Source organism: Abramis brama (assembly GCF_963993115.1).
Source record: "Abramis brama genome assembly, chromosome: 18".
NCBI classification, from domain to species: domain Eukaryota; kingdom Metazoa; phylum Chordata; class Actinopteri; order Cypriniformes; family Leuciscidae; genus Abramis; species Abramis brama.
In genome coordinates this window covers 25828586-25840266 of record NC_139980.1, presented here as the reverse complement: position 1 = coordinate 25840266, position 11681 = coordinate 25828586, and the positions used below count along the sequence as shown (strand labels likewise).

General features: G+C 38.8%; 1 protein-coding gene across 3 annotated transcripts in view; it reads left to right on the top strand.

The window, feature by feature from the left end:
• enah (ENAH actin regulator) overlaps positions 1–11681 on the top strand; it is a 112096-nt gene that overhangs the window by 5605 nt on the left and 94810 nt on the right. The gene's annotated exons all lie outside the window — the stretch shown is intronic.

The following is an 11681-nucleotide window of genomic DNA, read 5'->3' as shown; positions in this document are numbered from 1 at the left end:
AAGATAGAGATAGCCTAACTGAATGGACTTGAATAAGTCATGTCATTTTTGTTTTTCATTAGTGCAGGTTAACTGAACTCTTGAGCACTTTTGTGTCTTTTCAAGCAAATTCAAATCAGGCTGCTCTAATCTTTAGGCCTAATCAAGGCTTTCTGAGTTTTGTAGATAGAAAAGTGTCCATATGAATTCATAAGTATGCTCTCACTTTATCTTTCTGCCATTAGAAAAGACAAATCCCCTCAGAATATTCATGCCTAATCAGAACAGAATAATAAGCGAGCGCAATTGTATTGAAGGGGCCATTTAAACTTTTACTTTTCTTCTTATGTAATTACTCTCTTTGGTAGAGATACTGTGTCTACCTAATCTGCCCCCCCCCCTCCCCCTTCTCTCTCTATTGCACCCTGTCACCTATTATATTTTCCATTTCATCTCTCATTTAGATACAGAGCCCTCTGTGAAAGTTCTTTATCTTTGACGTCAGTGGCTCAGACTCATCCTGTTGCACTCCTCTCTTACCACCACATTGTTTCTAGAGGAATTTAGATAACACGAAAGCAATCAAGAATGCATTTAATCATTGCGGATTACCTCTGATTTGTACTTGTACTTAAAGCAAGTTCATAACGTCATTTAATATCTGTGCTTTGAATGTACTAAAGCAGGTTCTGAATATGTTTGGTTGACATCATTTTGCTATACTGAAGGCTAGTAGACTTTGTTTCGTTACATGCAGTGATGCACTCTAAACTGCGTTATATATTTTTTCTGGCCTATGTTTCTGTAATGTTACATAGATAGGTTTGAACTGTTGATGAATTCAGTTTTCTCTTTGATTATCACAAAATGGAACGTAATCATGCATCAGTCTTAATTTTTCATGGTTATTTAGGCTAGGTAACATGCTACAATAATGACACATGATCGATGATTACTATAATTTCCCCCTAACACTCATTGTTGATAGTCAGTGAGACACTGAAGCATGGCTTTTAGCAGTCACCTTGAAACTTAGGCTTGCTTTTTGGCAGGCATCGAATCGAATCAGATGGTGTAGGTCGGATCATTGTCTTAGCTTGGTGTTTTAGAAACGAGGTTTTGGCTATAGCCTTGCTCCCTCTTCATCATCGATATCTCGTGCTATCAGACATAAAAATTAACTAGACAATATAAAGAAAACATAAAGAGTTTAGAGCAAAACACTGTCTGTTAGCTCCAGATATGTGTGTGATTGTGAAATCTAACAGTCTGTAATGGATTTGTAGGTCCCTTATGAACAAATCGCTCCATGTTTGACTGCATTTGAGTGGTCTTCACAAATCCCTTAACGTTGCTGCTCTTATAAATTCAGTCACTTTGGAGTTCGTTTATTTTTGCTAGGGATGATGATGATCACACCTGCCATCACGGCTCTCTGCATGTTGGATTTTCAGTGAACCGATTCAGTGTCAAGCACCAAGTTGAGTGATTCTGATTAACTCTTATGCCCAAGTCTTCTCCCAGATGCCCCAGATGCTTTATAGGCCAATATGCCTTCCAGAGTGTTTAAAATAGGCTTGTCATGAACAGATTTGATAGAATTTTCAGATACACTACAGTTCCTGTTACATTTGCATAAGAACTTGTTTGTAGCACATCACCTTTTCCTTCTAAGGTCTGTTTTACAGTGAACATACAGTTGTTACATAGGTTAAGTGAAAATGATTTCTAGGTTACTAGTGCAGAATATTTGTTGAAATATTGCCAAACCCAATCCACCTTATTTTTCACATAAGTGTGGGTTGGCCAATTGTTGATTGGATATGTCTGGCTTCCAGTTATTTTTAGCTGTTCAAAACAGCTTGTTATGCTCCTTGATATTGCAAACTGGATGGCTGAACTTAGCATTGGGCTTGACTTAGCTGCAGCCCATGGGGCCTGCCCAGTACGGAGCTGTTTATGTTCGTTTCATTTGTTCAGTTATATGCTAGTCAGAAATTGTTAGCTGCATTTCCACTGTCGGGCCATTGTGCGCCAGGGCAATAAACGGGCCAGCCGTGGCTAAAACCCTCCAACTGAGAACTTCAAGGCCATAATCAAACGCTGTAAACTGGTACCTAACATTATTTCACATAGCCTAGAAGTAAACATTAGCTGGGTTTTAGATTTGTGGTAAACTTTTACGATACTTTCTAAATGTCGATAAAAAACTATTGCGAAATGACAGCGTTTGTTATGCGACTAAAACATAATATTTTTCCTCTTCTGATAAGTCATTTCAAAAAATCATAGCAATGGATGTTAGTATGTTTAAGTTTATCGCAGCCACTGCACTAGCCATTATTTTTAATCAAAGGACACGTAGGTGTGTTATCCAAACATTAATGGAAAGGAAAGCCCCTTATACTTTGGGACCGGCACTAAGCACAAAGCATGGTAAAAATGAGCTCAGCACCGAAACGGAAACTCTTTTTGCACCTTGCTTGTGTGGGCAGTGTGAACTCTCTAACCTATTAATATGGATACTAAAATAAATATGAGCTTCTTTTGCGTGTGGCATGTAACCACCCTAAGTTCCTCTCAGCACCTGGCTGACTCTACAACATGTGGGTCTCTGAAGTGTTGAGAGGTAGCAGGAACTCTCTATCTGCCATATGGGTTTACTTGGGTTTCTTTATTTTCCTTATTTTGTTTCCTTTATCCATTCTATAGTGCTCACAGTAAGCACCTGTTCAGAGTCTTTGAAAGCGGCGACCATTGAGCTTTTTTGGGATTTTTCTTTTTTCATTGGAAAAATGCTTTTGTTTTTGCCCATAGCTTTTTGTCTAGAGTACCCTTGTGTTTGGCCATGAAACTTATGTTCTCTGTTGTTTATACCTTAAATGCCTGGCTTTTTCTCAATCAATGAATGTCATCAAGTGATTGAGTGATATTCTACCCTCATTAGTCAGTCCAAATATGCTTATTTATGGATCTGTGAAAGGCTGATAGTGATCCATCTTTGTACTAAATGTGACGTCTTTCTGTCCTTTTTTTTGAATTGCTTTAGTTTGATTCATTTCAATTGACGTCATAATTCCTACTTTGGAAAACCACTTATGGGAACTGTCACATGACCAGTGCTCATGTCTCAAGACTATGGGAATATGGGATTAGCTGGCAGTGATCTGTTTTTGAAGTGCTAAGTCTGTTGGATTGATTAACAAGAAAATTGCAGGAGAGTGCTAGGGAGGTGTAACCAGCTGGTTAGTTTTGCTTATTTGTGATCTTTCTCTGCAAACATAATGCAATATGCATTAAAGCCTTGGGGCTCAGCTGTACTTCCTATGAAAGGAACAATGCTACAGTTTTCCACCTCTTGTTGGTTAAATTGCAATCAATCAGCAGCCATTAATCAACAGCTCTAGGTGGAAAAATTATGCTGGGCTTATTTAGCTTTTTGACTTCAGGCAATGAAATGATGCGTGAAAAATGGAGCTAAAAAGCTACCCAACTCTAAATCATTAGCTGCTTTTCCACCGTTGGGCCAAACCGTTCTCGTTGCTTAAACATTACATTCCATGTCAAACCGGCCCAGCCAATACCGATATGGTTTCATTTTCCACTGTGGGGCTGATAACGGAGCTTTTTGGAATGCAAATGCATCAGTTTACAGACGATTGAAGATGTAAATGGTGACCGCGTTATGGAGGATAATCAGATATTTCTTTTAATTTAATTATTAATTTGTTTACGTCATTTAAATAGTGCGCTTAGCGAGCTAGAGAGAAACTGGTAGCCACTAGCCAGGCAACAGACAAGTGACCAATCCTTTTTATTTTTATTTTTTTAGATTTATTTTTGGTCTTTTTGCCTTTTACTGGATAGGACAGCTAGACAAGAAGCGAGGTGAGAGATAGAGAGGGGGGACGGGATCGGGAAAGGTCCACGAGCCGGGACTCAAACTCAGGTCGCCCAAAGCACAATGGCGCTACTTGTCGACGCACAAGGCTATCGGCACCGAAAAGTGACCAATCCTGAGTGGTGACGTCACTACACACACACTGTAAACCCGAATCAAAAAATTTAAGGCAATTGATTGCCTCAATTTTTTTAAGTTTTGAAATTCAAAGTTTAAGTAAGCAGAACTGGCAGATTTTAAGTTTGTACTTAAACATTTCAAGTTAAGAACAATTAAAATCAGAGTACACTATTTCATACATTTAACTTAAAACCTTCATGTAATCTCAATGTGAACACTTTAATTAGTATTAACTTATAGTTTTAACAAGCTAGTTTGCTAACATGCTATGTTATCATGCTAACAATAGTATGTTATACAGCACTTATCTCCCACTTAACATTAATCTTGTACAAAAAAACACATTATATTACACTTAATTTTAGCATTTACTCTCCCATCCAAGTGCCATTGGCAAAGCATGCTGGGAAATAGACATCCCAGCCGTTTCAGTTAAACTTAAGTTTGTTTAAATTAAAATAAATCATTTCATAAAACTCAAAACAATGAAACAGTTGTTTACTTAAAATATATCAGTTCTGTGAACTTGAAAGAAAAAGAAAGTGCTAAATACTCATAAAAGTTAATTTGACTGAACTAATTAGTTTAATTTAAGTTTGTCCTACTCAAACCAATTAATTATTTTGAGCGTTAGGGTTTACAGTGCATTCTACCAGCACGGTTAGCCAACCATGCTGAGAATTCCGAGCCGAGAACGTACCGACTTTGGTACCAAGTCGGTACTGAAATTTAAATATTGTAACGCTTTGAGCGCTGTTGAGCGGAATCGTAAACACCTCTGATTGGCCATTGTTTTCACGTGCTCATTGGATATGTCTGTGATTGGCTACAAGAATCAACACATGGGAGCGTTTGAGAGCACACGGAAGTGTTTGAAAGTGTTTTTAAAAATGGGATCAACAATAATCAACAATAATCCCCAATATCTGCATTCTGCTCAGAATCTCTGCATCAAAATTAAGGCCTTTTCACTTCGAATAGATATAGCATCTGCATTAAAGATTAAATGTTTTGTGTATGTGTATGTGTATGTGTGTGTGGGTGCATTCGGTTTAGAAATCTGGCCAGCTTCCCTCATCTTGTTTTCAAGATGGCTTGCTACACAGCACAACAGCAAGCGACGGATTCGTTACTGTCGTCCAACAGCATCCTTTCTACCACCGTCCCTCTATGAAGCTGTTTCTGTAGCTGGAACGACTGTTCAGCAGGCACTCTCCCTTTAGGCTGCTGTCACTATGAAAGGACACTTTTTCGATGTGAAGTTTGGGTTTGTAAGAAGCTTAAGGGGCAGCGCGTGGTGCTTGCATTTCGCCTCTGCGGAGGAGGACACGGATAATTACTCTAATGTGTAGAGTGTTGAAACAGCTGTGAATGTTATCACAACACAGAATTCTGATGAGTTTGCACAGTTGTACAGCCATCTCAAAGACGACTTGGATAAGGACTTTTCTTTATCAGCAAATGCATTCCTTGCTGTGGCAAGGTTTTCAAAATCCTTCAGTATTAAAAATCAGCCGTTTTTAAAAGTACTTGATTCTGATTGGTCAATTGCGGCATTCAACAGTCAGATGTTTCCTAGTACTCCCTGTCATCCATGGCAATGGCGTATATCCGTCTGAGTAGCTGAAACTGGCGCTACTTTCACATCTTGCATATGACACCACAACCCTCTACGCACACCTTAGCAATAGAAGCCATTGGCTTTTTAAATATCTGAAGGTACACTTAACATCAGTCGATCAAACATTATATTATGGTAATCAAGCACTATTTAATGATAGAACTTCAGTAATTAGAACTAAAACTTGGTAACCATGTATGAATGCATATTTGTCATTTTAACTGAACTTAGGACTGGTGGTGGTGCTTAAGATATTGTTGGTCATTCAGCATTTCTGTAAAAAATAAATAAATTATTAAATACTATATACAACGCACTAAGGATTGATGAGCTGCAGGGTTCATGAATATTAATTACGTTATCAGCATTCAACAGATTTGCTGAAATCAAAACGGGGACGATTATAGGTGAGCGCTAACCAATGAAATTGCCGTTTGCACATTAGTTCCGCCCACTGCCGGAGAATCTGGCATATCTTCTGCTTGTTTTTAAAAGCTGAATAATTCCAAGTGAACCGTTATTTGGATCGGAAAATACAACAAAGAATATAGTTTACACGTAGTCCGTCGATTCTGCGTGGTATACAAGACTCTAACTCTCTGCGTCGGTAGGAGAAACGCAACGCTCTCAGCAAAGCGATGGTGCTTCGTGCGCCTTCACACTAGAGTTTGTTACATTGAATACTAGTACACTGCGTATCCATTGAGCTGATTTGAAATAGTACAGATCACTTGATGGAGAGCAAAACTCAAGCACTCAGCGAGTGAAAAATTATCAATGCTAAACTTATACTTAGCCTCTAACACACACACTGGAGAGTAAAATCTAAGAATTTATTTGCCAATGGCTTATGATAGACATTATTTAGTCACCCAGTGTGAAGATTTAGTAGCATATGCGAGTGATTTGTAGAGGGTTGCACCACTCGTTTAAAAAAAGAAAAGAAAGTCCAGCTGGCGCCATCTTTCATCTCAATTGTTAGCTGTAGTAAAGATGACCTTAGAATGTAAAAATGTAGTTATCACACAATATCCAACTAGGATGCTTTGGTGGCATTGAATGAAATTAGAATTTGTTGATGCACTGATGCCTATTAAAAACAAAAGTATCTAAAACTGCACAATCGATAGAAGCTTTGAAGGTTGAGAGGCAATCAGTCCGCATTCCTTATCGCCAGGCCCCCGATGCCCTACATAATATAGTGCCCTGCTATTGTGAATAAAACATCTCCCTTTTGTGAGTGCAACAATAGAGCTGGACCCTGAAACTGGATTGTTGGACGCTGGCTGTAAAACCTTTTCCCGCTTTTGTGGCCGATTAACAAAACAGTCCCAACCACAGAGGAACTATCAAACTGAACTTCTGGATTCTAAAGGCTTTTAATCAAAAACGGCCTTAAAAGATCAAATCGCATCATTGGAGATTGAGATACTGTTATATCCCACTTTGTCATTTGGTAAAAATGGCCTACTTAAACCATTATTTCTCTGATATTTTACCCCTGTTTCTTTATGGTTAGTCGGCTCTACTTGCTCCCCCCCCCCCCCCACACACACACACAGTTTTCTTTCTCATATGTTTCATTAATGTGAGCTTGTCTTTTAAGTCTTTTTTTAATCTCTCTTTTTGCCCTTTTATCAAGATCGGATTGAATGTAAAGGATACATCTGCATTCTCTATTTAATATGCCACCGCTAAGAAGCCTCACGTGATCCTTCAGCCTGCACGCCATGCAGCAGCTCCGTGTCATCCCATGTGCTTCTGAAAGATCTGAGCACAGCCTAATCCAGCTGCACGATTGAACCCAGCAGCCCGTCTGCCTTCTGCCCACCTCAAGCTGTGCCATTCACAGCACACAAGCCAAGAGAACATCCCTGATAAAAAACATAACAAGAAAACAGCATCACGAACGACTTAATCAGACTCATAATGGCACTGCCTGCTTATGTACGCAAATAATTCAGAGTTGGATCTTCACAATGCCACAAGTTCAAAATACAACAAAGTCATTCTCATTTTAGAGAACTGACTTTGCATAGTTGTTGCTGTGTTAGTTGTTTGCTGTGACATTTTTGAAGTTGAAAAGTAACACCGAGTCACGCAGTTAATGTGTTTTCTTCATGATTTCTCATGTCCATCCTTTGCCAGAAGCATAGTTTTCAGTTTTCTGAGATGGTTGATGTGCCATGAGATTGTTAGCTGTTTTTGTGAGATAAATCATCTTTGGAACGACTATCTTTATTACAGGCGTGTCTCGTTGTGTATCATATATCTGTGAAATTGTTGAAGGGTTGACTAGAGGATTTGACCTTTTAGGAGTTTATGGTGTGATATCTCTCTTTCCATGATATTTATCTTAGAAATTACTTGTTTTTGCTGTGCTCCAGTACTGTAATTTGAGATTGGCCATTTCAGCACTTTTCAGTCGAACGGGTTGATGATGCCCTTAATCATAGCTGTATGTGTGTGTGTGAGACAGAGAGAGAGTGAGACAGAGAGAGAGTGAGACAGAGAGAGAGTGAGACAGAGAGAGAGTGAGACAGAGAGAGAGAGAGAGAGAGTGAGACAGAGAGAGAGTGAGACAGAGAGAGAGTGAGACAGAGAGAGAGTGAGACAGAGAGAGAGTGAGACAGAGTGAGAGTGAGACAGAGAGTGAGAGAGAGACAGAGAGTGAGAGAGAGACAGAGAGAGAGAGAGAGAGAGAGAGAGAGAGAGAGAGATATGTTGGTTCCAGTGAAGCTGCCATCAGTTCAATGAATGCGTTTTGAACCATGACCTGCTTGTCAGCTCTGTTAAAATATCTAAACATCCTTAAAATGAGAAATTTATTTGAATCTTGTTTGAGGATATGAATTGAATTTTTCTTGGTACTTAATTTCTTGTTTGAAGCATAAATATAGCAATGTAGTTGGGTAAACAACAAGAAAAGCAATTTGCTGGTTGTGTAAGAAAAATGCTTAAGATATGTTGTCTGATAGGTTTAGTTTTACTTCAAGTAAATGTTTCTTATTTTATAGATTTTTAACTGGAAAACAGGACAAAAAAATAATAATTAAATAAATTAACATTAAGATTTTTTAATGCATTGTTCATCCTGTCTACAGCACAAAAATAATAATAATAATTCTTCTACAGTGGAAATGTGCCCTTGTTTACTAGTTTCATTTCTTTCCTCCCATCAGTCCTCTCTTTTGTGCATGCTGGTTATCTTTATAGCTACTTTTTGTACATCAGCTAAATGAGTATCGTTCTTGTGAATTTTCTAAGTTGCAACATGAATGAATAGAACAACCATCAACTTTTGCTAGAGTATATTTAGTATTGATCTTGTGGAGAATTTCAGACAATCATGATTTAATGCACTATTTAATGCTCTACATGAAAAAGCCCACACTGTCCTGAGGTTGACCAGTGGGCAGAAACAAGCATATGTCAGCCCTGGGCTTAAATACACTTATTACAACAGATGTTGTGACTGAGAAATGTAAGGCTTTTGTGTTGTAGCATTTGTGTCTTTTCTGCACAGTATTCAGGGTAAAGAATACTTGACTGCTCTGCACCATGTTTTTTCCCTGGCACGTTCTCTTTGGGGTTCAATAAAACATCCATTCTTCCATCCATGCTGGGCAATTTGCATCTCTTCATGAGCACATTTCTTATTCAGAGTTTCGCGAAATCTTCACCGTTTTCTAGCCCATTTTGCCCCTTTTGTCTGTAGTTTGGGATCTCTCAGGGTTTAGGCCTATATATTGAACAGGTGGTCTTTATGTTGACCCATCTGTCCGAAAGAGAGAGGGCAGCTGTCCTGCAGATGTCGTTTTTATCACCCCTGAGTGTTTTTCTTGCTGTTTTCCTAGTCTGAGAGTTATGTTACGTTGCTGCTGGTACTGGGATTCCTGACCTCTTTCCTTATTATTGTTCCAGGGTTTGGGTGTGTTCCGAGGTTAGTGGGACATGCTCTGCACCTGTCCTATCTACTGAGAAAGTGGCATGTTCACGTAAACTCTACACCTTCAAGGTGCACTTCTTTCTCTTTGACCTTTCAGAGGAAGCCCAGTTTACATGTTTCATAGGTAAATCTTTTGAAAGCTATCAAGAAAGACATTTTTTTTTTGCCTAAAGAATTTTCAAATGTTTCAATACACAATATAGCCACAATTCCCACTACCATAATGCAATTTCATTTATTTTTTACCCACTGGAACAATTTTTTTTATTAAAAGACATGTAAAAAAAATATTCTAAAAGATTGTTTACTACTATAAGCTACAATAATTCTTTTTAGTTATTATTATAAAAAATGTTATACCCTGAATATGCTATCTCCTTAAATGTGTTACCAACATTGACATTAGGGATGCACAATATATCGGCCACCATATTCTGCCAATATCGTTTTCAATGTTATCGTTGTCGGCCTGATAAGAAAATTTGTTTGATATATTAAAGCCGATAATGTATTATTTCCTTCAGCTGAGACACTTCAGATGCGCACTGTTCACTATGATGGTTTTGAATTGCTTGAAATATGTTTGAAATCTCTTCAAAAAAGGAAAATACAGTTAAGTGCAACATGTCTGTCATATAGGCTACACAAAGGTATAATGAGAACATCATTATAATTGTGTGATTGGGACATGATGAGACTTTTGTTTTTGTAATCAGGCTCTCAAAAATTCTATAAAAATTTGGATTTAGATTTATCGGCCAATATATCGGTTATCGGCGTTCAAATATAAATAATTATCGGTTATCGGTATCTGCCAAAATGTTCATATCAGTGCATCCCTAATTGACATGCCAGCATTGAAGGTTTTAAAACAGCTGAACATGCTTCAGTATTCAGTTGTCTTTTTTCTGCCTGTCCTTGTGTCAATCCCAAACACACTCGCACCAGTGGGAGAAACAGGTGAGCCTCAGTCAACATCAGACAACAGGGCCTTCCCTTTCATTAGGCCGTCAATAGCAGAATGTTCACACACCTGTCAGCCCTCCCAGAGAGGGTTAATGAAGACTAACAGGGTTTCATGGACAGATGCATAGAATCATCCTGACTATTTACCAGTACATGCTAGTTGTTTTTGTCAGGTGGCCAATATTCTGTCTTCACGATGCATTTTCTTGCACATGATCCGATTACCATTGGTTCAATTAAGATGGTCATTACATCTACCATCCGTCACACATCTACATGTGTGCTGCTGGTCCTCTGGGACAGTCTAGACTCAGGACAGTGCAGTTTCCCTGCTCCTGCTGGCCAGTGGGAGCACATTAGGAATTTGGTGTAGTTTCATTGCGGCATCCAGTCTGACTGTGTTGTGCTGTCAGAATATTAACCAGCCCTCCCACTTCTCCTTCCCTTCTCTTCTTTACCCCCCCCCGTCCTCCCACCGGCCATGTGCTGAAAGGGCCTCTGGAGTGTTTTCATGGCACGTGGCCAGCCCCGGAGTGAATGTGAAGAATTTCTCCTCTTCTTTCCCTTTTCTCATTTGATCAATGCTCTCTCCGCTGTCCGCGAGGGAATACGGTGCTCGGCGCAGAGCAAAGGAAGAGTGTTAGACCCAGCGCAACGCAGCTCGTAATTAATAGGAAGATAATATGATTTAAGAGGAATAAGACGTTGAAGGGGTTCCTCACGTGGTCTCGACACGTTCTGCTAATCACGAGCCAAGTATTAAAGCGTTTTTTGCTCAAGAATGATTTCCCAATATGCTTTATTCTCAATGAAAAGGAGTTGCACAAATGTATGAATGGTCCTCCTGATCATTTTCAGTGTGTGAATTGTGAAATTTTATGACTAGAGGTAGCCAGTAGATTCATTTTTTTTTTTTTTTACTTTAAACAATCAAGGCCTGTTTTCCACACTTCTTCTCTAAATGAATAGTGATATAACTAATTTATTTGTTGGTCTGTTGTTTGGTCCGGTAAATGAGTGCTTACTATGGCATTGATTAACTAGTTAACATTTGTTGAGTCTGATGAATGGGTTTCTGTCTTGAAGGCCATATTTCTATTTCCAGCCACATGTAAGAATAAAACCCTTTAAGAAGCGAGTGAGAT